The sequence below is a fragment of the Schistocerca nitens genome, unplaced genomic scaffold (genome assembly GCF_023898315.1).
Source record: "Schistocerca nitens isolate TAMUIC-IGC-003100 unplaced genomic scaffold, iqSchNite1.1 HiC_scaffold_172, whole genome shotgun sequence".
Classification (NCBI taxonomy): domain Eukaryota; kingdom Metazoa; phylum Arthropoda; class Insecta; order Orthoptera; family Acrididae; genus Schistocerca; species Schistocerca nitens.
The window spans coordinates 1-27420 of NW_026045713.1; the positions used below are offsets into that span (position 1 = coordinate 1).

Sequence of the window (27420 nt, forward strand, 5' to 3'; positions counted from 1 at the left end):
CTGTCTTAGGTATAACGGCCTAACCTCAAAGAAGTCTAGAGAGTGGACAACACGTTCGTCTTACTCAGAGCGGTGGCCGAACGCTATTTTCGACGTTGTGCGCGCCACTTTAATTTTGGCCAACTACGATTCGATACAGAATGCAGGAAACCTGAAAGACACCCTCACGGACACATTGAGAATAGTGTTTGTCTGCGGAATAATGGGAGTGCAAGGGGTCTGTGATATTGATATGGTTGTATGTAGCACTATTTGTCATCAGGGGGCGTAGCTCAGATGGTAGAGCGCTCGCTTAGCATGCGAGAGGTACTGGGATCGATACCCAGCGCCTCCAGAATTTTTAACACACCTACATGCGCACACTGCCACGCAAGTGGGATAATTCACAGCCAGCGAATGTGTCAAGGCAGATACGAGCGAACGATTAGCAGCCACAACTGGCAAGCGTGATGTTACGCGCAGGAAGCACCCTCCTCCCACCGCTACACTGAATTTAGAAACAGTACAAGTCTGCCCTTAAGATTCTCAAACCTATGTCGGAAAGATCTGCCTTGCGCCGAGTTCACAAAAATCCCACTGCACATTCCCATTCTTTACGTGCAGTCGGCTGCTACTGGTGTTGCTAGTTGTGACTGCTGATGACAGATGCCGTAGCAATCAATTCATGGAGTGAGTTGTATGTTTTGCGATACTCTGTCTCTGACAAGCAAGCAGAGGTGACACAGGCGCGAACACGGGAAGCTTGCAGCCCCTCGCTGCCTGCAGACACCGAGCAGCCACACTAGGTGGGCGGCCTAAGCCGTAGGCGAAATGTGCTCACTCGCTTGGGCGCGACGTCAAGCTCTAAATAAGGCTTTCACTAGCGTGAGCGTTGCGTGAGCGTCGTGGAAGGTCGGAAAAGTCGTCTGCATGGGTGAGTGCCATGTTTGGGGAGCGTTTCGTAGTTTGCGCAGTGCAATGGAGACGCGGAAACGTGTTGTGGCCCAGTGTTTTGCAGTTGGACGACAAGAGTGGTACACAGTAGTAAAGTGCGAGGCAGTGAGTTGGCATGAACAGTCGAGTGCACAATTGGGCTTCAGATGTGCTTGTTACCTCAGGCGCGGTGTGATTGTCGACAAGGTTTGTGACTGTCCTTTCAAAAAATGGCTCTGAGCACTATGGGACTCAACTGCTGTGGTCATCAGTCGACTGTCCTTTCAATTTAAGACGTTAAATACAGACGTAATTTGTAGTCGTAATACCAGAGCATCGAAACTACTTGGAACTCTTGTGTATATGAACTTGACCGCGCCTTTGTACACTGGTCCCTTCACCCCTACAAACCAACCAACCATCAGGTCCGTGCACATCAGAGTAGCAAAGAATGGAAAACAGCGCAGCTTTGTTGCCCTTGGGGGCGTAGCTCAGTTGGTAGAGCGTTCGCTTTGCATGTGAAAGGTCCCGGGTTCAAGCCCCGGCGCCTCCATGTTTTGTGGACAGTGCATGGTAAGTGTTGGTCGCGGCGAGCCTAAAGACACGCAAGATGTTGCAAAGCCAGCGTCACAGCTCATGTGATGTATACTGACGTAAGGAGAGCAAGACGTAAATGTGAGGACCGGCTGTTGTCGAGGTGTCATCGAGTGCAAATCTGTCTTAGGTATAACGGCCTAACCTCAAAGAAGTCTAGAGAGTGGACAACACGTTCGTCTTACTCAGAGCGGTGGCCGAACGCTATTTTCGACGTTGTGCGCGCCACTTTAATTTTGGCCAACTACGATTCGATACAGAATGCAGGAAACCTGAAAGACACCCTCACGGACACATTGAGAATAGTGTTTGTCTGCGGAATAATGGGAGTGCAAGGGGTCTGTGATATTGATATGGTTGTATGTAGCACTATTTGTCATCAGGGGGCGTAGCTCAGATGGTAGAGCGCTCGCTTAGCATGCGAGAGGTACTGGGATCGATACCCAGCGCCTCCAGAATTTTTAACACACCTACATGCGCACACTGCCACGCAAGTGGGATAATTCACAGCCAGCGAATGTGTCAAGGCAGATACGAGCGAACGATTAGCAGCCACAACTGGCAAGCGTGATGTTACGCGCAGGAAGCACCCTCCTCCCACCGCTACACTGAATTTAGAAACAGTACAAGTCTGCCCTTAAGATTCTCAAACCTATGTCGGAAAGATCTGCCTTGCGCCGAGTTCACAAAAATCCCACTGCACATTCCCATTCTTTACGTGCAGTCGGCTGCTACTGGTGTTGCTAGTTGTGACTGCTGATGACAGATGCCGTAGCAATCAATTCATGGAGTGAGTTGTATGTTTTGCGATACTCTGTCTCTGACAAGCAAGCAGAGGTGACACAGGCGCGAACACGGGAAGCTTGCAGCCCCTCGCTGCCTGCAGACACCGAGCAGCCACACTAGGTGGGCGGCCTAAGCCGTAGGCGAAATGTGCTCACTCGCTTGGGCGCGACGTCAAGCTCTAAATAAGGCTTTCACTAGCGTGAGCGTTGCGTGAGCGTCGTGGAAAGTCGGAAAAGTCGTCTGCATGGGTGAGTGCCATGTTTGGGGAGCGTTTCGTAGTTTGCGCAGTGCAATGGAGACGCGGAAACGTGTTGTGGCCCAGTGTTTTGCAGTTGGACGACAAGAGTGGTACACAGTAGTAAAGTGCGAGGCAGTGAGTTGGCATGAACAGTCGAGTGCACAATTGGGCTTCAGATGTGCTTGTTACCTCAGGCGCGGTGTGATTGTCGACAAGGTTTGTGACTGTCCTTTCAAAAAATGGCTCTGAGCACTATGGGACTCAACTGCTGTGGTCATCAGTCGACTGTCCTTTCAATTTAAGACGTTAAATACAGACGTAATTTGTAGTCGTAATACCAGAGCATCGAAACTACTTGGAACTCTTGTGTATATGAACTTGACCGCGCCTTTGTACACTGGTCCCTTCACCCCTACAAACCAACCAACCATCAGGTCCGTGCACATCAGAGTAGCAAAGAATGGAAAACAGCGCAGCTTTGTTGCGCTTGGGGGCGTAGCTCAGTTGGTAGAGCGTTCGCTTTGCATGTGAAAGGTCCCGGGTTCAAGCCCCGGCGCCTCCATGTTTTGTGGACAGTGCATGGTAAGTGTTGGTCGCGGCGAGCCTAAAGACACGCAAGATGTTGCAAAGCCAGCGTCACAGCTCATGTGATGTATACTGACGTAAGGAGAGCAAGACGTAAATGTGAGGACCGGCTGTTGTCGAGGTGTCATCGAGTGCAAATCTGTCTTAGGTATAACGGCCTAACCTCAAAGAAGTCTAGAGAGTGGACAACACGTTCGTCTTACTCAGAGCGGTGGCCGAACGCTATTTTCGACGTTGTGCGCGCCACTTTAATTTTGGCCAACTACGATTCGATACAGAATGCAGGAAACCTGAAAGACACCCTCACGGACACATTGAGAATAGTGTTTGTCTGCGGAATAATGGGAGTGCAAGGGGTCTGTGATATTGATATGGTTGTATGTAGCACTATTTGTCATCAGGGGGCGTAGCTCAGATGGTAGAGCGCTCGCTTAGCATGCGAGAGGTACTGGGATCGATACCCAGCGCCTCCAGAATTTTTAACACACCTACATGCGCACACTGCCACGCAAGTGGGATAATTCACAGCCAGCGAATGTGTCAAGGCAGATACGAGCGAACGATTAGCAGCCACAACTGGCAAGCGTGATGTTACGCGCAGGAAGCACCCTCCTCCCACCGCTACACTGAATTTAGAAACAGTACAAGTCTGCCCTTAAGATTCTCAAACCTATGTCGGAAAGATCTGCCTTGCGCCGAGTTCACAAAAATCCCACTGCACATTCCCATTCTTTACGTGCAGTCGGCTGCTACTGGTGTTGCTAGTTGTGACTGCTGATGACAGATGCCGTAGCAATCAATTCATGGAGTGAGTTGTATGTTTTGCGATACTCTGTCTCTGACAAGCAAGCAGAGGTGACACAGGCGCGAACACGGGAAGCTTGCAGCCCCTCGCTGCCTGCAGACACCGAGCAGCCACACTAGGTGGGCGGCCTAAGCCGTAGGCGAAATGTGCTCACTCGCTTGGGCGCGACGTCAAGCTCTAAATAAGGCTTTCACTAGCGTGAGCGTTGCGTGAGCGTCGTGGAAGGTCGGAAAAGTCGTCTGCATGGGTGAGTGCCATGTTTGGGGAGCGTTTCGTAGTTTGCGCAGTGCAATGGAGACGCGGAAACGTGTTGTGGCCCAGTGTTTTGCAGTTGGACGACAAGAGTGGTACACAGTAGTAAAGTGCGAGGCAGTGAGTTGGCATGAACAGTCGAGTGCACAATTGGGCTTCAGATGTGCTTGTTACCTCAGGCGCGGTGTGATTGTCGACAAGGTTTGTGACTGTCCTTTCAAAAAATGGCTCTGAGCACTATGGGACTCAACTGCTGTGGTCATCAGTCGACTGTCCTTTCAATTTAAGACGTTAAATACAGACGTAATTTGTAGTCGTAATACCAGAGCATCGAAACTACTTGGAACTCTTGTGTATATGAACTTGACCGCGCCTTTGTACACTGGTCCCTTCACCCCTACAAACCAACCAACCATCAGGTCCGTGCACATCAGAGTAGCAAAGAATGGAAAACAGCGCAGCTTTGTTGCCCTTGGGGGCGTAGCTCAGTTGGTAGAGCGTTCGCTTTGCATGTGAAAGGTCCCGGGTTCAAGCCCCGGCGCCTCCATGTTTTGTGGACAGTGCATGGTAAGTGTTGGTCGCGGCGAGCCTAAAGACACGCAAGATGTTGCAAAGCCAGCGTCACAGCTCATGTGATGTATACTGACGTAAGGAGAGCAAGACGTAAATGTGAGGACCGGCTGTTGTCGAGGTGTCATCGAGTGCAAATCTGTCTTAGGTATAACGGCCTAACCTCAAAGAAGTCTAGAGAGTGGACAACACGTTCGTCTTACTCAGAGCGGTGGCCGAACGCTATTTTCGACGTTGTGCGCGCCACTTTAATTTTGGCCAACTACGATTCGATACAGAATGCAGGAAACCTGAAAGACACCCTCACGGACACATTGAGAATAGTGTTTGTCTGCGGAATAATGGGAGTGCAAGGGGTCTGTGATATTGATATGGTTGTATGTAGCACTATTTGTCATCAGGGGGCGTAGCTCAGATGGTAGAGCGCTCGCTTAGCATGCGAGAGGTACTGGGATCGATACCCAGCGCCTCCAGAATTTTTAACACACCTACATGCGCACACTGCCACGCAAGTGGGATAATTCACAGCCAGCGAATGTGTCAAGGCAGATACGAGCGAACGATTAGCAGCCACAACTGGCAAGCGTGATGTTACGCGCAGGAAGCACCCTCCTCCCACCGCTACACTGAATTTAGAAACAGTACAAGTCTGCCCTTAAGATTCTCAAACCTATGTCGGAAAGATCTGCCTTGCGCCGAGTTCACAAAAATCCCACTGCACATTCCCATTCTTTACGTGCAGTCGGCTGCTACTGGTGTTGCTAGTTGTGACTGCTGATGACAGATGCCGTAGCAATCAATTCATGGAGTGAGTTGTATGTTTTGCGATACTCTGTCTCTGACAAGCAAGCAGAGGTGACACAGGCGCGAACACGGGAAGCTTGCAGCCCCTCGCTGCCTGCAGACACCGAGCAGCCACACTAGGTGGGCGGCCTAAGCCGTAGGCGAAATGTGCTCACTCGCTTGGGCGCGACGTCAAGCTCTAAATAAGGCTTTCACTAGCGTGAGCGTTGCGTGAGCGTCGTGGAAGGTCGGAAAAGTCGTCTGCATGGGTGAGTGCCATGTTTGGGGAGCGTTTCGTAGTTTGCGCAGTGCAATGGAGACGCGGAAACGTGTTGTGGCCCAGTGTTTTGCAGTTGGACGACAAGAGTGGTACACAGTAGTAAAGTGCGAGGCAGTGAGTTGGCATGAACAGTCGAGTGCACAATTGGGCTTCAGATGTGCTTGTTACCTCAGGCGCGGTGTGATTGTCGACAAGGTTTGTGACTGTCCTTTCAAAAAATGGCTCTGAGCACTATGGGACTCAACTGCTGTGGTCATCAGTCGACTGTCCTTTCAATTTAAGACGTTAAATACAGACGTAATTTGTAGTCGTAATACCAGAGCATCGAAACTACTTGGAACTCTTGTGTATATGAACTTGACCGCGCCTTTGTACACTGGTCCCTTCACCCCTACAAACCAACCAACCATCAGGTCCGTGCACATCAGAGTAGCAAAGAATGGAAAACAGCGCAGCTTTGTTGCCCTTGGGGGCGTAGCTCAGTTGGTAGAGCGTTCGCTTTGCATGTGAAAGGTCCCGGGTTCAAGCCCCGGCGCCTCCATGTTTTGTGGACAGTGCATGGTAAGTGTTGGTCGCGGCGAGCCTAAAGACACGCAAGATGTTGCAAAGCCAGCGTCACAGCTCATGTGATGTATACTGACGTAAGGAGAGCAAGACGTAAATGTGAGGACCGGCTGTTGTCGAGGTGTCATCGAGTGCAAATCTGTCTTAGGTATAACGGCCTAACCTCAAAGAAGTCTAGAGAGTGGACAACACGTTCGTCTTACTCAGAGCGGTGGCCGAACGCTATTTTCGACGTTGTGCGCGCCACTTTAATTTTGGCCAACTACGATTCGATACAGAATGCAGGAAACCTGAAAGACACCCTCACGGACACATTGAGAATAGTGTTTGTCTGCGGAATAATGGGAGTGCAAGGGGTCTGTGATATTGATATGGTTGTATGTAGCACTATTTGTCATCAGGGGGCGTAGCTCAGATGGTAGAGCGCTCGCTTAGCATGCGAGAGGTACTGGGATCGATACCCAGCGCCTCCAGAATTTTTAACACACCTACATGCGCACACTGCCACGCAAGTGGGATAATTCACAGCCAGCGAATGTGTCAAGGCAGATACGAGCGAACGATTAGCAGCCACAACTGGCAAGCGTGATGTTACGCGCAGGAAGCACCCTCCTCCCACCGCTACACTGAATTTAGAAACAGTACAAGTCTGCCCTTAAGATTCTCAAACCTATGTCGGAAAGATCTGCCTTGCGCCGAGTTCACAAAAATCCCACTGCACATTCCCATTCTTTACGTGCAGTCGGCTGCTACTGGTGTTGCTAGTTGTGACTGCTGATGACAGATGCCGTAGCAATCAATTCATGGAGTGAGTTGTATGTTTTGCGATACTCTGTCTCTGACAAGCAAGCAGAGGTGACAAAGGCGCGAACACGGGAAGCTTGCAGCCCCTCGCTGCCTGCAGACACCGAGCAGCCACACTAGGTGGGCGGCCTAAGCCGTAGGCGAAATGTGCTCACTCGCTTGGGCGCGACGTCAAGCTCTAAATAAGGCTTTCACTAGCGTGAGCGTCGTGGAAAGTCGGAAAAGTCGTCTGCATGGGTGAGTGCCATGTTTGGGGAGCGTTTCGTAGTTTGCGCAGTGCAATGGAGACGCGGAAACGTGTTGTGGCCCAGTGTTTTGCAGTTGGACGACAAGAGTGGTACACAGTAGTAAAGTGCGAGGCAGTGAGTTGGCATGAACAGTCGAGTGCACAATTGGGCTTCAGATGTGCTTGTTACCTCAGGCGCGGTGTGATTGTCGACAAGGTTTGTGACTGTCCTTTCAAAAAATGGCTCTGAGCACTATGGGACTCAACTGCTGTGGTCATCAGTCGACTGTCCTTTCAATTTAAGACGTTAAATACAGACGTAATTTGTAGTCGTAATACCAGAGCATCGAAACTACTTGGAACTCTTGTGTATATGAACTTGACCGCGCCTTTGTACACTGGTCCCTTCACCCCTACAAACCAACCAACCATCAGGTCCGTGCACATCAGAGTAGCAAAGAATGGAAAACAGCGCAGCTTTGTTGCCCTTGGGGGCGTAGCTCAGTTGGTAGAGCGTTCGCTTTGCATGTGAAAGGTCCCGGGTTCAAGCCCCGGCGCCTCCATGTTTTGTGGACAGTGCATGGTAAGTGTTGGTCGCGGCGAGCCTAAAGACACGCAAGATGTTGCAAAGCCAGCGTCACAGCTCATGTGATGTATACTGACGTAAGGAGAGCAAGACGTAAATGTGAGGACCGGCTGTTGTCGAGGTGTCATCGAGTGCAAATCTGTCTTAGGTATAACGGCCTAACCTCAAAGAAGTCTAGAGAGTGGACAACACGTTCGTCTTACTCAGAGCGGTGGCCGAACGCTATTTTCGACGTTGTGCGCGCCACTTTAATTTTGGCCAACTACGATTCGATACAGAATGCAGGAAACCTGAAAGACACCCTCACGGACACATTGAGAATAGTGTTTGTCTGCGGAATAATGGGAGTGCAAGGGGTCTGTGATATTGATATGGTTGTATGTAGCACTATTTGTCATCAGGGGGCGTAGCTCAGATGGTAGAGCGCTCGCTTAGCATGCGAGAGGTACTGGGATCGATACCCAGCGCCTCCAGAATTTTTAACACACCTACATGCGCACACTGCCACGCAAGTGGGATAATTCACAGCCAGCGAATGTGTCAAGGCAGATACGAGCGAACGATTAGCAGCCACAACTGGCAAGCGTGATGTTACGCGCAGGAAGCACCCTCCTCCCACCGCTACACTGAATTTAGAAACAGTACAAGTCTGCCCTTAAGATTCTCAAACCTATGTCGGAAAGATCTGCCTTGCGCCGAGTTCACAAAAATCCCACTGCACATTCCCATTCTTTACGTGCAGTCGGCTGCTACTGGTGTTGCTAGTTGTGACTGCTGATGACAGATGCCGTAGCAATCAATTCATGGAGTGAGTTGTATGTTTTGCGATACTCTGTCTCTGACAAGCAAGCAGAGGTGACACAGGCGCGAACACGGGAAGCTTGCAGCCCCTCGCTGCCTGCAGACACCGAGCAGCCACACTAGGTGGGCGGCCTAAGCCGTAGGCGAAATGTGCTCACTCGCTTGGGCGCGACGTCAAGCTCTAAATAAGGCTTTCACTAGCGTGAGCGTTGCGTGAGCGTCGTGGAAGGTCGGAAAAGTCGTCTGCATGGGTGAGTGCCATGTTTGGGGAGCGTTTCGTAGTTTGCGCAGTGCAATGGAGACGCGGAAACGTGTTGTGGCCCAGTGTTTTGCAGTTGGACGACAAGAGTGGTACACAGTAGTAAAGTGCGAGGCAGTGAGTTGGCATGAACAGTCGAGTGCACAATTGGGCTTCAGATGTGCTTGTTACCTCAGGCGCGGTGTGATTGTCGACAAGGTTTGTGACTGTCCTTTCAAAAAATGGCTCTGAGCACTATGGGACTCAACTGCTGTGGTCATCAGTCGACTGTCCTTTCAATTTAAGACGTTAAATACAGACGTAATTTGTAGTCGTAATACCAGAGCATCGAAACTACTTGGAACTCTTGTGTATATGAACTTGACCGCGCCTTTGTACACTGGTCCCTTCACCCCTACAAACCAACCAACCATCAGGTCCGTGCACATCAGAGTAGCAAAGAATGGAAAACAGCGCAGCTTTGTTGCGCTTGGGGGCGTAGCTCAGTTGGTAGAGCGTTCGCTTTGCATGTGAAAGGTCCCGGGTTCAAGCCCCGGCGCCTCCATGTTTTGTGGACAGTGCATGGTAAGTGTTGGTCGCGGCGAGCCTAAAGACACGCAAGATGTTGCAAAGCCAGCGTCACAGCTCATGTGATGTATACTGACGTAAGGAGAGCAAGACGTAAATGTGAGGACCGGCTGTTGTCGAGGTGTCATCGAGTGCAAATCTGTCTTAGGTATAACGGCCTAACCTCAAAGAAGTCTAGAGAGTGGACAACACGTTCGTCTTACTCAGAGCGGTGGCCGAACGCTATTTTCGACGTTGTGCGCGCCACTTTAATTTTGGCCAACTACGATTCGATACAGAATGCAGGAAACCTGAAAGACACCCTCACGGACACATTGAGAATAGTGTTTGTCTGCGGAATAATGGGAGTGCAAGGGGTCTGTGATATTGATATGGTTGTATGTAGCACTATTTGTCATCAGGGGGCGTAGCTCAGATGGTAGAGCGCTCGCTTAGCATGCGAGAGGTACTGGGATCGATACCCAGCGCCTCCAGAATTTTTAACACACCTACATGCGCACACTGCCACGCAAGTGGGATAATTCACAGCCAGCGAATGTGTCAAGGCAGATACGAGCGAACGATTAGCAGCCACAACTGGCAAGCGTGATGTTACGCGCAGGAAGCACCCTCCTCCCACCGCTACACTGAATTTAGAAACAGTACAAGTCTGCCCTTAAGATTCTCAAACCTATGTCGGAAAGATCTGCCTTGCGCCGAGTTCACAAAAATCCCACTGCACATTCCCATTCTTTACGTGCAGTCGGCTGCTACTGGTGTTGCTAGTTGTGACTGCTGATGACAGATGCCGTAGCAATCAATTCATGGAGTGAGTTGTATGTTTTGCGATACTCTGTCTCTGACAAGCAAGCAGAGGTGACACAGGCGCGAACACGGGAAGCTTGCAGCCCCTCGCTGCCTGCAGACACCGAGCAGCCACACTAGGTGGGCGGCCTAAGCCGTAGGCGAAATGTGCTCACTCGCTTGGGCGCGACGTCAAGCTCTAAATAAGGCTTTCACTAGCGTGAGCGTCGTGGAAAGTCGGAAAAGTCGTCTGCATGGGTGAGTGCCATGTTTGGGGAGCGTTTCGTAGTTTGCGCAGTGCAATGGAGACGCGGAAACGTGTTGTGGCCCAGTGTTTTGCAGTTGGACGACAAGAGTGGTACACAGTAGTAAAGTGCGAGGCAGTGAGTTGGCATGAACAGTCGAGTGCACAATTGGGCTTCAGATGTGCTTGTTACCTCAGGCGCGGTGTGATTGTCGACAAGGTTTGTGACTGTCCTTTCAAAAAATGGCTCTGAGCACTATGGGACTCAACTGCTGTGGTCATCAGTCGACTGTCCTTTCAATTTAAGACGTTAAATACAGACGTAATTTGTAGTCGTAATACCAGAGCATCGAAACTACTTGGAACTCTTGTGTATATGAACTTGACCGCGCCTTTGTACACTGGTCCCTTCACCCCTACAAACCAACCAACCATCAGGTCCGTGCACATCAGAGTAGCAAAGAATGGAAAACAGCGCAGCTTTGTTGCCCTTGGGGGCGTAGCTCAGTTGGTAGAGCGTTCGCTTTGCATGTGAAAGGTCCCGGGTTCAAGCCCCGGCGCCTCCATGTTTTGTGGACAGTGCATGGTAAGTGTTGGTCGCGGCGAGCCTAAAGACACGCAAGATGTTGCAAAGCCAGCGTCACAGCTCATGTGATGTATACTGACGTAAGGAGAGCAAGACGTAAATGTGAGGACCGGCTGTTGTCGAGGTGTCATCGAGTGCAAATCTGTCTTAGGTATAACGGCCTAACCTCAAAGAAGTCTAGAGAGTGGACAACACGTTCGTCTTACTCAGAGCGGTGGCCGAACGCTATTTTCGACGTTGTGCGCGCCACTTTAATTTTGGCCAACTACGATTCGATACAGAATGCAGGAAACCTGAAAGACACCCTCACGGACACATTGAGAATAGTGTTTGTCTGCGGAATAATGGGAGTGCAAGGGGTCTGTGATATTGATATGGTTGTATGTAGCACTATTTGTCATCAGGGGGCGTAGCTCAGATGGTAGAGCGCTCGCTTAGCATGCGAGAGGTACTGGGATCGATACCCAGCGCCTCCAGAATTTTTAACACACCTACATGCGCACACTGCCACGCAAGTGGGATAATTCACAGCCAGCGAATGTGTCAAGGCAGATACGAGCGAACGATTAGCAGCCACAACTGGCAAGCGTGATGTTACGCGCAGGAAGCACCCTCCTCCCACCGCTACACTGAATTTAGAAACAGTACAAGTCTGCCCTTAAGATTCTCAAACCTATGTCGGAAAGATCTGCCTTGCGCCGAGTTCACAAAAATCCCACTGCACATTCCCATTCTTTACGTGCAGTCGGCTGCTACTGGTGTTGCTAGTTGTGACTGCTGATGACAGATGCCGTAGCAATCAATTCATGGAGTGAGTTGTATGTTTTGCGATACTCTGTCTCTGACAAGCAAGCAGAGGTGACACAGGCGCGAACACGGGAAGCTTGCAGCCCCTCGCTGCCTGCAGACACCGAGCAGCCACACTAGGTGGGCGGCCTAAGCCGTAGGCGAAATGTGCTCACTCGCTTGGGCGCGACGTCAAGCTCTAAATAAGGCTTTCACTAGCGTGAGCGTTGCGTGAGCGTCGTGGAAGGTCGGAAAAGTCGTCTGCATGGGTGAGTGCCATGTTTGGGGAGCGTTTCGTAGTTTGCGCAGTGCAATGGAGACGCGGAAACGTGTTGTGGCCCAGTGTTTTGCAGTTGGACGACAAGAGTGGTACACAGTAGTAAAGTGCGAGGCAGTGAGTTGGCATGAACAGTCGAGTGCACAATTGGGCTTCAGATGTGCTTGTTACCTCAGGCGCGGTGTGATTGTCGACAAGGTTTGTGACTGTCCTTTCAAAAAATGGCTCTGAGCACTATGGGACTCAACTGCTGTGGTCATCAGTCGACTGTCCTTTCAATTTAAGACGTTAAATACAGACGTAATTTGTAGTCGTAATACCAGAGCATCGAAACTACTTGGAACTCTTGTGTATATGAACTTGACCGCGCCTTTGTACACTGGTCCCTTCACCCCTACAAACCAACCAACCATCAGGTCCGTGCACATCAGAGTAGCAAAGAATGGAAAACAGCGCAGCTTTGTTGCGCTTGGGGGCGTAGCTCAGCGTATTCCGGCTCTAGCTGTCTGCGCGTTAGGACGTGTCCGCTGCTGCTCCGTGTACGTAGTGGTGACGCCAAGTCCTGAGCTTTAGTTTGTCGCTGTTTGTAAATTTCTGTGTTTCTACGTGTCTGGTGTTATTGTGCTAAGTTTCTGTGTGCTCTCGTCCGTTCTTACGGTTGTGTTTTGGAGGAATTTCGGTTTATTACCGGGATCTCCTCGTAACTGAAGAAAAATGGCTGGAATTGTCCGGAAGAATACCCTGGTTTTCTCTTTCGAGAAGGAAACACGTGCAGTGCAACCTACGGCTTTGGAAATCCATGACTGGCTGACCGACGTCATTGGAGTAAGTTCTGATTCCGTACATACCACCCAATTAGATGCTGACAAATACTGTGTCTTTGTCAAATTTTTTAATCCTGTGGATGTTGAGAAGCTGTTGTTGAGGTGGGGTAGTGTTGCTGAATTTGTGCATAGAGATGGGTCTAAAAGTAGTGTTTCGATTCGGAGAGCGGATATCACGTATAAAACTGTACGAGTGCTAAATATTCCTATTGAAGTAGATAATCAGCTGATTAAAGAGGCGCTTTCGAAATACGGGGAGATCCAGTCCATTGTCAACGAAAGGTGGTCCAAATTGTATAAATTACAGTGTTTCAATGGCATACGATCGGTAGAAATGGAAGTTAAAGCCAATATACCATCTTTTCTTTCTATTGCTGGTCATAAAGCGCATATCGTATATTCAGGGCAGGTCCAGACATGTAATATTTGTAATGAAACGGGTCATTTCCGTCAAGACTGTCCTCGCCGTGTCTATGTCCTTAAAAATAGCCTTACGCAGCGTCAGCGTCTAACGCTTAATGATGTCCTGCCTAACATTCATCAACCTCCCCCGGCCAGTAATGATGGAGCTAGTACTTCTGATGTAACTGCCGTAAATGTCGCTGATTTTCCTCCCTTGCATGTAATTACCGATCGCAGTTCTTCTACCCACGAATGCGATCTGCAAACTAAAAAGAGACCTTTAGACACAACTGAAGACTGTTCAGACGATGATACATCGCAGTCCAACCGTAAACAAAAGCAATGCAGTGAGGGTGCGGGTGAGGACGTAAACAGTAAACATGTGGCAGTGACGCCAGCAGCAGAGGCCCTCCCGCCGCCAGCTGCTGCTGCCACAGCGTTAGAACACATGGACGCGAAAACACTGGCTCCGATCACGGCGACACAGGAGTCGAGTTCTGAAGAACAGAAAGCGATGGATCGGACTCAGCCCTGCGAATCTACAGACCCACCGCACTCCCTTCCCGTTGCACCGATAGAGGTCGCGGAAGGAACTGAAACTGGAACTAGACTTAACAAACAGGACTGTGTCGAGGCCACCTCCGCCCAATCGACGCAAGATGCGGATCACTCGCGGTCACACACTGCCACTGCAGAGGTTCAAAGACGCAGGATAAAACCTCAACCGAATCTCAAAGCATCTCGTAACGCCGATAAACAAAAACTCGGAAAAGAGGATGTGAAAGCCAAAAACGTATCATATGAAATAATTTCTGAAGTATCCCCCGAGAAAAACTCAAAGAAACTTGATGGTGCAAAACCCCACTGTAAAGATAAGTCTGACCTGGTAAAGAATCCGTCGTTGAACTGACACAGCCAAGTCTCACTCGAGAAATGATACTGCTCAATGCCACCATGTTCCTGCACAATTTCGGTGACAACGGAATTACCAATATGCCAACTTCGTAGTTGCCTGTTTTTAGTATAGTTTTTTTTTCTTTCTTCTTTTTCTTCTATTACCTCCGGGAGTGATTGTTCCTTTTCTCTGACAGTAGGGATTTTTTTGTCCTTATTTTCATAAGGAAGCTACATGTGCCAGGCATACACAATAACAACTATAAACATTAACAGGATTAAGTCAGAACCGAAGATTGCTGCTCTCAAGGATTTCCTTTACGAATCAGGAACTGACATTGCTTTGCTGCAAGAAGTCGTGATGCCTGACCTTAAAGTTGCAGGCTATGTAGAAATACTAAACATCTCCCTCGAAACAAAGGTGGGGACAGCAATTTTAATCCGGGAAGGGATCCCTGTAACTGATGTCGAGAGACTGGACTCGGGCAGAGCAATAGGAATTAACGTTTTTGACGTTACTATTATTAACCTGTATGCCCCGTCAGGGACCTCCAATAGACCGGAAAGGGCACATTTTTTTAGGGAAGAAATAATATATCTATTACGGAAAAACCCGCCAGAACTTTTAATTGGCGGCGATTTTAACTGTGTACTCAATAAAAAAGATCAGACTCCCAATTTTAATTGCTGTAACGAGTTGAAGCGGCTAGTCACGGATCTAAAACTCAGAGATACTTGGGAAATTAAATATCCCACTGTTGTTGCTTATACGTACATAGCTACACAGTCCTGTAGCAGGATTGATAGGATATATGTCTCACAAGGTATGGAAAGATCCTTAGTTAAAGTCGAGACGATTCCTGTATATTTCTCCGACCATTGCAGTATGCTGGCTTCTCTCAATTTAAGGGCACAACCAACTCGCCGTTTAAGAAGTCAGTGGAAGCTGAACGTATCTTTGTTACAGGACAATGAGTTAGCAGATGTTGTCCACGAAACGTGGAATATGTGCTTGCGCTCGGTAGATCGCTATGTGACTGTTACCGACTGGTGGTGCAACAGGGCAAAACCAAAACTGAGGAACGTTTTAATTCATTACAGTCTTCAACGATCCCGAGAACTCAAGAACACCATAGAGTTTTATTATGCAATGTTACGAAACTTGTATGACCAGGCGAGCATTTCCGGTATTCGTTTGGAAGACATTAAGAAAACTAAGGCCAAATTACTCCGTATTAAACAACAACAGCTGGAAGGACTAAAAGTAAAGTCAAAAGCCAAGACATTATCAGAGGACGAAACTGCTTCCTTGTATCACCTCTTGCGCCACGCAAAATACAGGAGACGAACCTTTCTTGATGAGATCCAGACTTCGACCGGTCTGACCATTACTTCTCAGAAAGAGATTGTCAACGAGGTTTACAAGTATTACCACAATCTATATTCAGCCAGTCCGTTATGCGAAGAATCCTTCGAAGAATTTCTTGGCAGCATAGTTCCTCAGCTGTCAGAAGAGGAAAATGAAGGACTTCTTACTGATCTCACTGAAGAGGAACTCCACGAAACCGTCCGCAAGTCTCCTTTACAAAAGTCACCGGGGCCGGATGGGTTGCCCGTTGAATTTTATCTACGATACTGGTCCCTCATAGGAGCACAGTTCACTCAAATGGCAAACGAGATTATCCAAGGAAAACCACTCCCTGCTGCTATGAAAGAATGCACAATAGTACTAGTTCCAAAGACAACTTCGAAGCGAAATCTAAACAACTTTCGCCCTATTTCGTTGCTTAACTCCGACTATAAAATCATAGCTAGAATGTTAAACAACAGACTTTCACTTTTAGCCAAAAAAATAGTAAGTCAACATCAGTCATGTGTACCTGGCAGGACTATTTTCAAAAGTATTGCGGAATACAGGGACTTAATTGCCATCACCTCAGTGACGAACATCAAATGTGCCATTTGTTTTATTGATTTTCACAAAGCCTTCGACCGTGTGGATCACAGGTTCCTTCTTAAAACAATGAGAAAAATCGGCTTTGACGAACGAGCTCTCAGTGTGGTTAAGAACGTTGCGTTGGGAATCAGCGCAAGTATCTCTGTCAACTGCCAAAGAACTAAGCAGATTCAGATACGGCGTGGCGTTCCTCAGGGCAGCCCGCTTTCCATGCTTCTATTCGTCTTTTCCTTGGAGCCGCTACTCCGCAGTCTCCACGCCAATCTAACAGGTATTACGTTAGCAGGTCACAAAACAGTCACAAATGCATACGCTGATGATGTAGGCGTCGTATTACGGAACGTCGATGACATTTCCAAATTAGAACTGCTCCTTAAAAAGTACTGCAGCGTGTCGGGAGCCACCACCAATGCCAATAAGAGCAGATTTCTAAACCTGCGGGGTTTTCAACACGTAACTGTCACTTGGGCAACACCGGTCACTCAGTGTAAATCACTAGGGACGACTCTGACTACGTGTCCACTAAAAATGGCAGCCCTAAATTGGAAAACTACATCCGGATATATTCAAGGAGCCATCAGAGAAAACCTGCCCCGACCTTTAAATCAGTATCAGAGAATTCATTTAGTTAATAATTGCCTTTTATCAAAAGCTTATTATACTGCGCAACTCTTTCCACTTCCCACCATGATCGCTGGAAAGATAATGTCAATCGTCACTAACTACCTATGGCGAGGTGAAGTGTTTAGAGTGACTGGGAGAACAGCTACCCTAGATCCCAGCAATGGAGGTCTGGGATTAACTGATATTAAGAACAAGGCCTCTGCTCTTTTCCTCAAACGGACCACTAGTCTTCTTAATGAAAACGCTACAAGCATTACAACTAAGCTATTTGAAATTCTTAGACCTGCAAGTCTCCACGCGCCAGTTGATGTGCACAAAATCAATCCCCGTCTTCGTCATGTGCGTACATTTTTCGTCGATCTGAGTTATATCAATAGCGAAATAACCAATTCGCGGCAGTTAACGGCCCGAGCAATTATGTGTCTCAGAACGAAAACTGAAGGGAAGAATAAAATAGAAGAAAAATATCCGTATTACGATTGGGCAACTATATGGAAGAATATCAACCTGCGTGGTCTCTCCTCCGACGCCAAAACATCATGGTACAAATCGGTCAACAATATAGTTAGCACCAACGAACGGTTGCACTCCATCGGGATTAGCCAAACAAACCTTTGTCTCAAATGTAATCTCCTCGATACCACAGTCCACAGATTCACGTGTGCTGGGCATATGGACAACTGGAAATGGTTGAGAGACCAATTGGCTTTCCTGACAAGATCATCCACCGACAATTTTCAGCCTCTGATACTTCTCCGGCCACAGATACAATATTTCCCTGCCACCAAAAATAACTCAATTCATTGGTTAATGGGAACATACGTTAGCTATGTCGTTAATAACTTAGGGAACGACAATATCATTGATTTTCATATGTACCTGAAAAATGAATATGATAGAATAGTTAAATATCCAGGCCATAAGAAGACGTATGGCAACATGCTCAAAATTGTTTTCGAGCGACTGGGAATCGGATGACAGCGAAGAGCAAACAAAAGACTTTCTATTATACAACAATAATCGGAGAAGCAAAGAACACTATATGATTCAGTTCATCTTTAAATTTAAGCACCGTATTTAAGTCGCAACAAATGAAGGGAGTCCCGAAATTTTTTCCCACATTTATTAAGAGAAGAAATTCATTTATTTAAAGATTGTCATCAATCAGCACTTAAATTCAAATTCTTTTTTTTTTTTTTTTCAATTATGACGCCTAGCCGAGATGGCAATTTATAATTAAAACTACAAAGCGCGCAACAAATGGAAATTCTGCAATTAGGTGACGGATGAGGGGCGGCATTGAGGCCAGGCCTCAGCATTTTTTGACCCCTGCCCTCATTGCCGACGCTTATCTGACACTGAAAGCTTTAAATTAAAAATAAAAAAAAAGGCGCTGGTTTAAGGCACTAGGAAAATTAAAAAAAAAATTAAAAAAAAGTGAAAAAAAAGAAAAAAAAATGGATAAGGCGTCGGACTTCGGATCCAAAAAAAAAAAAAAATAAATAAAAAAAAAAAAACAAAAAAAACAAAAAAAAAAAAGTTGGTAGAGCGTTCGCTTTGCATGTGAAAGGTCCCGGGTAAGCCCCGGCGCCTCCATGTTTTGTGGACAGTGCATGGTAAGTGTTGGTCGCGGCGAGCCTAAAGACACGCAAGATGTTGCAAAGCCAGCGTCACAGCTCATGTGATGTATACTGACGTAAGGAGAGCAAGACGTAAATGTGAGGACCGGCTGTTGTCGAGGTGTCATCGAGTGCAAATCTGTCTTAGGTATAACGGCCTAACCTCAAAGAAGTCTAGAGAGTGGACAACACGTTCGTCTTACTCAGAGCGGTGGCCGAACGCTATTTTCGACGTTGTGCGCGCCACTTTAATTTTGGCCAACTACGATTCGATACAGAATGCAGGAAACCTGAAAGACACCCTCACGGACACATTGAGAATAGTGTTTGTCTGCGGAATAATGGGAGTGCAAGGGGTCTGTGATATTGATATGGTTGTATGTAGCACTATTTGTCATCAGGGGGCGTAGCTCAGATGGTAGAGCGCTCGCTTAGCATGCGAGAGGTACTGGGATCGATACCCAGCGCCTCCAGAATTTTTAACACACCTACATGCGCACACTGCCACGCAAGTGGGATAATTCACAGCCAGCGAATGTGTCAAGGCAGATACGAGCGAACGATTAGCAGCCACAACTGGCAAGCGTGATGTTACGCGCAGGAAGCACCCTCCTCCCACCGCTACACTGAATTTAGAAACAGTACAAGTCTGCCCTTAAGATTCTCAAACCTATGTCGGAAAGATCTGCCTTGCGCCGAGTTCACAAAAATCCCACTGCACATTCCCATTCTTTACGTGCAGTCGGCTGCTACTGGTGTTGCTAGTTGTGACTGCTGATGACAGATGCCGTAGCAATCAATTCATGGAGTGAGTTGTATGTTTTGCGATACTCTGTCTCTGACAAGCAAGCAGAGGTGACACAGGCGCGAACACGGGAAGCTTGCAGCCCCTCGCTGCCTGCAGACACCGAGCAGCCACACTAGGTGGGCGGCCTAAGCCGTAGGCGAAATGTGCTCACTCGCTTGGGCGCGACGTCAAGCTCTAAATAAGGCTTTCACTAGCGTGAGCGTTGCGTGAGCGTCGTGGAAGGTCGGAAAAGTCGTCTGCATGGGTGAGTGCCATGTTTGGGGAGCGTTTCGTAGTTTGCGCAGTGCAATGGAGACGCGGAAACGTGTTGTGGCCCAGTGTTTTGCAGTTGGACGACAAGAGTGGTACACAGTAGTAAAGTGCGAGGCAGTGAGTTGGCATGAACAGTCGAGTGCACAATTGGGCTTCAGATGTGCTTGTTACCTCAGGCGCGGTGTGATTGTCGACAAGGTTTGTGACTGTCCTTTCAAAAAATGGCTCTGAGCACTATGGGACTCAACTGCTGTGGTCATCAGTCGACTGTCCTTTCAATTTAAGACGTTAAATACAGACGTAATTTGTAGTCGTAATACCAGAGCATCGAAACTACTTGGAACTCTTGTGTATATGAACTTGACCGCGCCTTTGTACACTGGTCCCTTCACCCCTACAAACCAACCAACCATCAGGTCCGTGCACATCAGAGTAGCAAAGAATGGAAAACAGCGCAGCTTTGTTGCCCTTGGGGGCGTAGCTCAGTTGGTAGAGCGTTCGCTTTGCATGTGAAAGGTCCCGGGTTCAAGCCCCGGCGCCTCCATGTTTTGTGGACAGTGCATGGTAAGTGTTGGTCGCGGCGAGCCTAAAGACACGCAAGATGTTGCAAAGCCAGCGTCACAGCTCATGTGATGTATACTGACGTAAGGAGAGCAAGACGTAAATGTGAGGACCGGCTGTTGTCGAGGTGTCATCGAGTGCAAATCTGTCTTAGGTATAACGGCCTAACCTCAAAGAAGTCTAGAGAGTGGACAACACGTTCGTCTTACTCAGAGCGGTGGCCGAACGCTATTTTCGACGTTGTGCGCGCCACTTTAATTTTGGCCAACTACGATTCGATACAGAATGCAGGAAACCTGAAAGACACCCTCACGGACACATTGAGAATAGTGTTTGTCTGCGGAATAATGGGAGTGCAAGGGGTCTGTGATATTGATATGGTTGTATGTAGCACTATTTGTCATCAGGGGGCGTAGCTCAGATGGTAGAGCGCTCGCTTAGCATGCGAGAGGTACTGGGATCGATACCCAGCGCCTCCAGAATTTTTAACACACCTACATGCGCACACTGCCACGCAAGTGGGATAATTCACAGCCAGCGAATGTGTCAAGGCAGATACGAGCGAACGATTAGCAGCCACAACTGGCAAGCGTGATGTTACGCGCAGGAAGCACCCTCCTCCCACCGCTACACTGAATTTAGAAACAGTACAAGTCTGCCCTTAAGATTCTCAAACCTATGTCGGAAAGATCTGCCTTGCGCCGAGTTCACAAAAATCCCACTGCACATTCCCATTCTTTACGTGCAGTCGGCTGCTACTGGTGTTGCTAGTTGTGACTGCTGATGACAGATGCCGTAGCAATCAATTCATGGAGTGAGTTGTATGTTTTGCGATACTCTGTCTCTGACAAGCAAGCAGAGGTGACACAGGCGCGAACACGGGAAGCTTGCAGCCCCTCGCTGCCTGCAGACACCGAGCAGCCACACTAGGTGGGCGGCCTAAGCCGTAGGCGAAATGTGCTCACTCGCTTGGGCGCGACGTCAAGCTCTAAATAAGGCTTTCACTAGCGTGAGCGTTGCGTGAGCGTCGTGGAAGGTCGGAAAAGTCGTCTGCATGGGTGAGTGCCATGTTTGGGGAGCGTTTCGTAGTTTGCGCAGTGCAATGGAGACGCGGAAACGTGTTGTGGCCCAGTGTTTTGCAGTTGGACGACAAGAGTGGTACACAGTAGTAAAGTGCGAGGCAGTGAGTTGGCATGAACAGTCGAGTGCACAATTGGGCTTCAGATGTGCTTGTTACCTCAGGCGCGGTGTGATTGTCGACAAGGTTTGTGACTGTCCTTTCAAAAAATGGCTCTGAGCACTATGGGACTCAACTGCTGTGGTCATCAGTCGACTGTCCTTTCAATTTAAGACGTTAAATACAGACGTAATTTGTAGTCGTAATACCAGAGCATCGAAACTACTTGGAACTCTTGTGTATATGAACTTGACCGCGCCTTTGTACACTGGTCCCTTCACCCCTACAAACCAACCAACCATCAGGTCCGTGCACATCAGAGTAGCAAAGAATGGAAAACAGCGCAGCTTTGTTGCGCTTGGGGGCGTAGCTCAGTTGGTAGAGCGTTCGCTTTGCATGTGAAAGGTCCCGGGTTCAAGCCCCGGCGCCTCCATGTTTTGTGGACAGTGCATGGTAAGTGTTGGTCGCGGCGAGCCTAAAGACACGCAAGATGTTGCAAAGCCAGCGTCACAGCTCATGTGATGTATACTGACGTAAGGAGAGCAAGACGTAAATGTGAGGACCGGCTGTTGTCGAGGTGTCATCGAGTGCAAATCTGTCTTAGGTATAACGGCCTAACCTCAAAGAAGTCTAGAGAGTGGACAACACGTTCGTCTTACTCAGAGCGGTGGCCGAACGCTATTTTCGACGTTGTGCGCGCCACTTTAATTTTGGCCAACTACGATTCGATACAGAATGCAGGAAACCTGAAAGACACCCTCACGGACACATTGAGAATAGTGTTTGTCTGCGGAATAATGGGAGTGCAAGGGGTCTGTGATATTGATATGGTTGTATGTAGCACTATTTGTCATCAGGGGGCGTAGCTCAGATGGTAGAGCGCTCGCATTCTGGCTCTAGCTGCCGTCGCGTACGGACGTACTAGCCGCCGCTCCGTGACTACAGCGCTTACGCTAGTGTTTACCGTTGCGTGTGTGCTGCTTTCTGTTCAGTGTTTAAATTGACATCTGTTCTACACCGGTTTTGTGTATTTGTTCGTTTTCGTATATTCGTCGTTCTACGGATTTTCGGTTCTGACCGTAATCCGACCGGTGCTGCACAACATGGCTGCCTCCATCAGGAAGAACACCTTGGTTTTTTCGTTTGAAAAGGAAACTCGCCGAGTTCAACCGTCTGCTCTCGAGGTGCACGAATGGCTGACAGAGGTAATTGGCATTAATCCGGATTCTGTCCATACTACCCAACTTGATTCTGACAATTACTGTGTGTTTGTTAAGTTCTTCAATCCGTTAACGGTTGATAAAATTCGCGATAAGTTTGGCAATCAAGTCGAGTTTACCCATAGGGACGGCACTAAGAGTATGGTTTCTATCAAAAGGGCTGATACTACATATCGGACTGTTCGAGTTCTTAATTTACCAATTGAACTTGAAAACGAAAGCATTAAGGTTGCTCTGTCTCAATATGGGGATGTTAAAGAAATCATTAATGAACGTTGGTCGCGGCATTATAAACTCCAGTGCTTTAAAGGAATAAGATCGGTTGAAATGGAAGTTAAGACTAACATCCCGTCACATATCTCCGTTGAAGGTCACAAGGCTCACATTATTTATACTGGACAAGTCCCTACGTGTCATGTCTGTAATGAGTCAGGTCATTTTCGGCAGGATTGTCCCCGCCGTGTGTTTGTCTTAAAAACTAATCTCATGCAGCGACGCAAATTGACACTCAGTGAAGTTATGGCAAACGGTACACATGTCCAACCTGAAGATGATGTTGCTAAGGAAATTTCACCTGACATTCCTTGCAGTGTCACTGATTTTCCACCTATCGTAGCCCCGACGAATCTCGAATCTGTTCCCCCTGACAGTGATTTACAGACTAAAAAACGGCCACTGGAGCAAAGCGATGATCATTCAGAAGATGAATTATCTCGAACCTCTCCCACGATCAGAAAACCACGACCTTCAGCTGACAGAGATTTAGTAGAAGCTGATTGTATGCAGATCGATCCTGCAGTACCACCTGCCACCAACAAATCGGATGTGGAAACAGAGGATCCTCCCGGCCAACAGCAACTGCCACCAACTTCGAGTGTCACCGGCGATGCACGACAGCCGCCTCAACGCGACCAACATGAGGAGGTGGCGGGTAAACATCGGCCCCACAACAAACTACGACCACAAGCCCCAGGTAGAAACAAACAGGAGAAAGCTGTTGCCACACAACAGCCCACGAGTGTCGGTCGGACGGAAACAGCAACACAGAAGGCCGATGACTCGACAACACTATCGGCATCTCAACCCACTGCACGACGCAAACTCAAACCGCAGCCTAATCTTTCGGCTTCACGCCATCCATCGCCATCACCACAGTCGCACCAAGGGAAATCCGATTTGACACAGAAGAATATCGGGTACGAAATTGTGCGTGAGGAACTTGACGGCAGTCCCACCAAAAGTGTCGGCGAGGTCCACCCCCACAGTAGTAACGATTAATGGATACTTATTTACGGCATAGTGACGTTGCGTTAGGTCGGAAGGCCTCTATAGGTTGTTTTTCTGTTTTGTTCCGGATGTTCCGGATGGTTTTTTCAATATTTTTTGTGATGTAGTTTGTATGCCACACTGACAGTCCTCAATGTCTAAGTTAATGTAGACATGTCTCAAGCCTATAAACTGTTAACCATAAATATTAACAAACTGCAATCCGACCTTAAAGTAGCACTGCTGCGGCAATTCGTTTACGAATCTGACGCAGACATCATTCTACTACAGGAGGTGGCAGTCAAAAATCTTGATATTCCTGGTTTCCAAACCATTGAAAACGTAGCTCACGAACTTTCTACAGGCACGGCCATGCTAGTCCGTAATGGTATCCCCGTCACAGAAGTCGAAAAACTTGAATCTGGTCGCGGTATTAGCTGTAAAATCTTTGATGTCACAGTAGTCAATGTGTATGCACCCTCCGGCAGCAGTTACAAGACAGCGAGAAGAGCCTATTTTAAAGATGAAGTCATTTATTTGCTTCGAAAGGACCCCGTTAACATTGTCCTAGGTGGTGATTTTAACTGCGTGGTACACCAGAAGGATCAGAGGCCACACTTTAATTACTGTCATGAACTTCGCGAACTCGTCACCAAGGTTCGGCTGAAAGATACGTGGGAAATTCTTCATCCTACCCTGGTTAAATTTACTTTTTTTACCCCGACTTCAAGTAGTCGACTTGACCGCATCTATATATCGTCTCACATCGGCAACCGTGTTCTTGATACTGAAGTTATTCCAGCTCCCTTCTCTGATCATTGTGCCTATGCTGTCACCTTAAATCTCGACAAGCAACCAACAAAAAGGTTCAAAGGTCAGTGGATGCTTAACACTTCTCATCTTCAAGACCTGGAGCTTGAAGATGCCATTTGTGCAACATGGAATTTTTGTCTCCGCTCCATTAACAAGCACAGAACTAAACTAGAGTGGTGGACACACACAGCTAAAAGAAAACTGCGACAATGTCTGATCTCTTACAGCTATCAGAAAGCGACGGATAACAAGAGGACAACAGAATTTTATTATACCGTTTTACGAGAATTATATGACAGATCTCATGACTCCAACGTTTACGCTGCGCAAATCCAGAAGGTCAAAGCGAAGCTGTTAAACATTAAGCGAAGGCAGTTAGATGGCCTAAAAATTAAAGCTAAGACCAAATCTGTTAGTGATAGAGAAATGGCTTCTTTATACCATCTCATCAAACACCGTTCCAATCGTGTGCGGACCTTCATTGACGACCTAGCCACCCCAGACGGTGATCACCTTGTGCACCACAAGGATATTGTTCAGGCTTTTTATCGTTATTATAGTGAATTATACTCATCCGAGCCGCTTGATGAACATCTGACGTCAGATTTCCTTCAGACTCTGGGCAGTCACTTAACAGCAGAAGACAACAATGAATTTCTTGCCGATTTCGCAGTTTCAGATGTCTTAGACTTAATTGTCGGTTCCCAAGCAAACAAATCCCCTGGTCCAGATGGTCTCCCCAAAGAATTCTATCACAAGTTTTGGCATGTCATTGGACCCACCCTTACGGAAATTATCAATGAAGTCTTTCGAGGCCACAGAATACCGGACGAGTTGAAAGAAGGTAGAACAGTGCTCATACCGAAACAACGAGGTCACAGGCAAATTGATAACTTCCGGCCTATCATGCTGCTAAATTTTGATTATAAGACTATTGCCAGAGCGATAAACAGTAGATTGATCTTGATAGCCCGGCATGTCATCAAACCTCATCAGTCTTGCATCCCTGGCAGATGCGTAACGACGACAATAGCTGAAATCAGGGACGTAATTTCGATCACAGCGGCGACCAACATCAACTGTGCCCTACTGTTTGTCGACCTTTCTAAGGCTTTTGATCGTGTGAGTCACCGTTACATACTCCAGATCATGGAAAGAATTGGACTAGATAACATAGCAGTAACCTTACTCCGCAATGTCATCACAGGCATTACCACCCGATTGTGTGTTAACGGCCAGTTGACAAAACCGATCCCACTTAAGAGTGGGGTCCCACAGGGAAGTCCTCTCTCGATGTTGCTCTTTGCCTTTTCTCTGGAACCTGTCCTCAGACACCTGGAGTCCACATTACCAGGTCTATCTCTATCAAGAGCTCGTTTTGCGGTGCGTGCCTATGCCGATGATGTTACAGCAGTTATTCGTTGTGTAAACGACGTAAAGACAATTAAAACGGAAATAGACAACTACAGTAAGGTGTCTGGAGCTAAACTCAATGAAGGAAAATGCAAACTGGTTAACTTGAGAGGTCTTGACCATGTATCCATCCCCTGGGCCCAAAAAGTGGACAATCCTAAGTCACTAGGTATCATCGTCGACAAATGTCCTCTTAAAATGGCGGCGAAAAACTGGAAAGCAGTTACGAACAGCATGCATGGTCTCATTGTTGAAAATAACTGGCGCTCTGCGAACTTGATTGAAAGGGTCAAGATTGTCAATCTATGTATTTTCTCCAAAGCATACTACCTGGCACAAGTATTTCCCATACCTAAAGTTCAGGCCAGAAAAATGTTGCAACTAGCTAGCAGATTCGTGTGGAAGGGGAATATTTTTAAACTCGACAGTGCCACGCTCACAAAATCACGACCCGACGGCGGGTTAGGGCTCACTGACATCCATAAAAAAGCCACCGCCCTTTTTCTGAAACGAACTTCGCGCCTGGTATACAGTCATGCCCCAAACATAGCTGCAAGTCTGTTCCACGTCGTTCGCCCCGGAAACATGCACCCGCCCGTCGACATCAGCAAAATACACTTCAAGCTGAAACATGTCCGCGAATATTTCATTGAAACAAGTTATGTAGGCGAAAGCATCTTACGCAACACGCATTTGCCAACGAATGTTGTCATGCAGAAATGGACTAAGATGCGTAAATGTAATACAATTGAGGTAAAAAATCCATCTTGTAACTGGAAGACCCTCTGGAGGAATGTTAGTCTTAAGATTCATTCATGGGATGTTGCATCGACTTGGTACCAGGTGGTGAACGATACCATTGCCACTAATGAAAAATTACATAGAATAGGCTTACATCCCTCTGACAAATGTGTTCAGTGTGGTTTAATCGACACTTTGCTTCATCGTTTCACCTGCTGCGGCCACTTAAACAACTGGCGATGGGTGAGGAAAAACCTCGCACTATTATCGAGAAGCTCGCCAGCGAGTATCTCGATCACTATCATCACGACCCCAGATAAGGACTACTATCCTATGGCTAAGAATGCTACAATGATGTGGATATTGGCAAATTACGTGCATTATACGATCACCAGACGGGACGGCGACAACCTAGTCGAATTTTTAGCATACATGCATAATGCCTATTGGAGAATGAAACAAACGGGAAATTTGAAACAAATCTTTGGCAATATGTTGGACATTGTTTTTGAACAACAAGGGATCGGTTAGTTTGTTGATGATGCAGCAGCCCCTCTCATC

General features: G+C 47.8%; 19 non-coding genes across 19 annotated transcripts; all 19 read left to right on the top strand.

Moving 5' to 3' along the window:
- The first annotated feature begins 261 nt into the window (after positions 1 to 261).
- On the top strand, positions 262 to 334 carry Trnaa-agc (transfer RNA alanine (anticodon AGC)). The gene has a single exon. It is a non-coding gene; the product is annotated as a tRNA-Ala (tRNA).
- Positions 335 to 1392: 1058 nt separating this feature from the next.
- Trnaa-ugc (transfer RNA alanine (anticodon UGC)) lies at positions 1393 to 1465 on the top strand. The gene has a single exon. It is a non-coding gene; the product is annotated as a tRNA-Ala (tRNA).
- Positions 1466 to 1888: 423 nt separating this feature from the next.
- On the top strand, positions 1889 to 1961 carry Trnaa-agc (transfer RNA alanine (anticodon AGC)). The gene has a single exon. It is a non-coding gene; the product is annotated as a tRNA-Ala (tRNA).
- A 1058-nt stretch (positions 1962 to 3019) lies between these two features.
- Positions 3020 to 3092, top strand: Trnaa-ugc (transfer RNA alanine (anticodon UGC)). Its single transcript has one exon. It is a non-coding gene; the product is annotated as a tRNA-Ala (tRNA).
- A 423-nt stretch (positions 3093 to 3515) lies between these two features.
- Positions 3516 to 3588, top strand: Trnaa-agc (transfer RNA alanine (anticodon AGC)). The gene has a single exon. It is a non-coding gene; the product is annotated as a tRNA-Ala (tRNA).
- A 1058-nt stretch (positions 3589 to 4646) lies between these two features.
- On the top strand, positions 4647 to 4719 carry Trnaa-ugc (transfer RNA alanine (anticodon UGC)). Its single transcript has one exon. It is a non-coding gene; the product is annotated as a tRNA-Ala (tRNA).
- A 423-nt stretch (positions 4720 to 5142) lies between these two features.
- Trnaa-agc (transfer RNA alanine (anticodon AGC)) lies at positions 5143 to 5215 on the top strand. Its single transcript has one exon. It is a non-coding gene; the product is annotated as a tRNA-Ala (tRNA).
- Positions 5216 to 6273: 1058 nt separating this feature from the next.
- Positions 6274 to 6346, top strand: Trnaa-ugc (transfer RNA alanine (anticodon UGC)). The gene has a single exon. It is a non-coding gene; the product is annotated as a tRNA-Ala (tRNA).
- A 423-nt stretch (positions 6347 to 6769) lies between these two features.
- On the top strand, positions 6770 to 6842 carry Trnaa-agc (transfer RNA alanine (anticodon AGC)). Its single transcript has one exon. It is a non-coding gene; the product is annotated as a tRNA-Ala (tRNA).
- Positions 6843 to 7889: 1047 nt separating this feature from the next.
- Trnaa-ugc (transfer RNA alanine (anticodon UGC)) lies at positions 7890 to 7962 on the top strand. Its single transcript has one exon. It is a non-coding gene; the product is annotated as a tRNA-Ala (tRNA).
- A 423-nt stretch (positions 7963 to 8385) lies between these two features.
- Positions 8386 to 8458, top strand: Trnaa-agc (transfer RNA alanine (anticodon AGC)). Its single transcript has one exon. It is a non-coding gene; the product is annotated as a tRNA-Ala (tRNA).
- Positions 8459 to 9516: 1058 nt separating this feature from the next.
- Trnaa-ugc (transfer RNA alanine (anticodon UGC)) lies at positions 9517 to 9589 on the top strand. The gene has a single exon. It is a non-coding gene; the product is annotated as a tRNA-Ala (tRNA).
- A 423-nt stretch (positions 9590 to 10012) lies between these two features.
- On the top strand, positions 10013 to 10085 carry Trnaa-agc (transfer RNA alanine (anticodon AGC)). Its single transcript has one exon. It is a non-coding gene; the product is annotated as a tRNA-Ala (tRNA).
- A 1047-nt stretch (positions 10086 to 11132) lies between these two features.
- Trnaa-ugc (transfer RNA alanine (anticodon UGC)) lies at positions 11133 to 11205 on the top strand. Its single transcript has one exon. It is a non-coding gene; the product is annotated as a tRNA-Ala (tRNA).
- A 423-nt stretch (positions 11206 to 11628) lies between these two features.
- On the top strand, positions 11629 to 11701 carry Trnaa-agc (transfer RNA alanine (anticodon AGC)). The gene has a single exon. It is a non-coding gene; the product is annotated as a tRNA-Ala (tRNA).
- A 7307-nt stretch (positions 11702 to 19008) lies between these two features.
- On the top strand, positions 19009 to 19081 carry Trnaa-agc (transfer RNA alanine (anticodon AGC)). The gene has a single exon. It is a non-coding gene; the product is annotated as a tRNA-Ala (tRNA).
- A 1058-nt stretch (positions 19082 to 20139) lies between these two features.
- Positions 20140 to 20212, top strand: Trnaa-ugc (transfer RNA alanine (anticodon UGC)). The gene has a single exon. It is a non-coding gene; the product is annotated as a tRNA-Ala (tRNA).
- A 423-nt stretch (positions 20213 to 20635) lies between these two features.
- On the top strand, positions 20636 to 20708 carry Trnaa-agc (transfer RNA alanine (anticodon AGC)). Its single transcript has one exon. It is a non-coding gene; the product is annotated as a tRNA-Ala (tRNA).
- A 1058-nt stretch (positions 20709 to 21766) lies between these two features.
- Trnaa-ugc (transfer RNA alanine (anticodon UGC)) lies at positions 21767 to 21839 on the top strand. Its single transcript has one exon. It is a non-coding gene; the product is annotated as a tRNA-Ala (tRNA).
- Positions 21840 to 27420: the final 5581 nt, after the last annotated feature.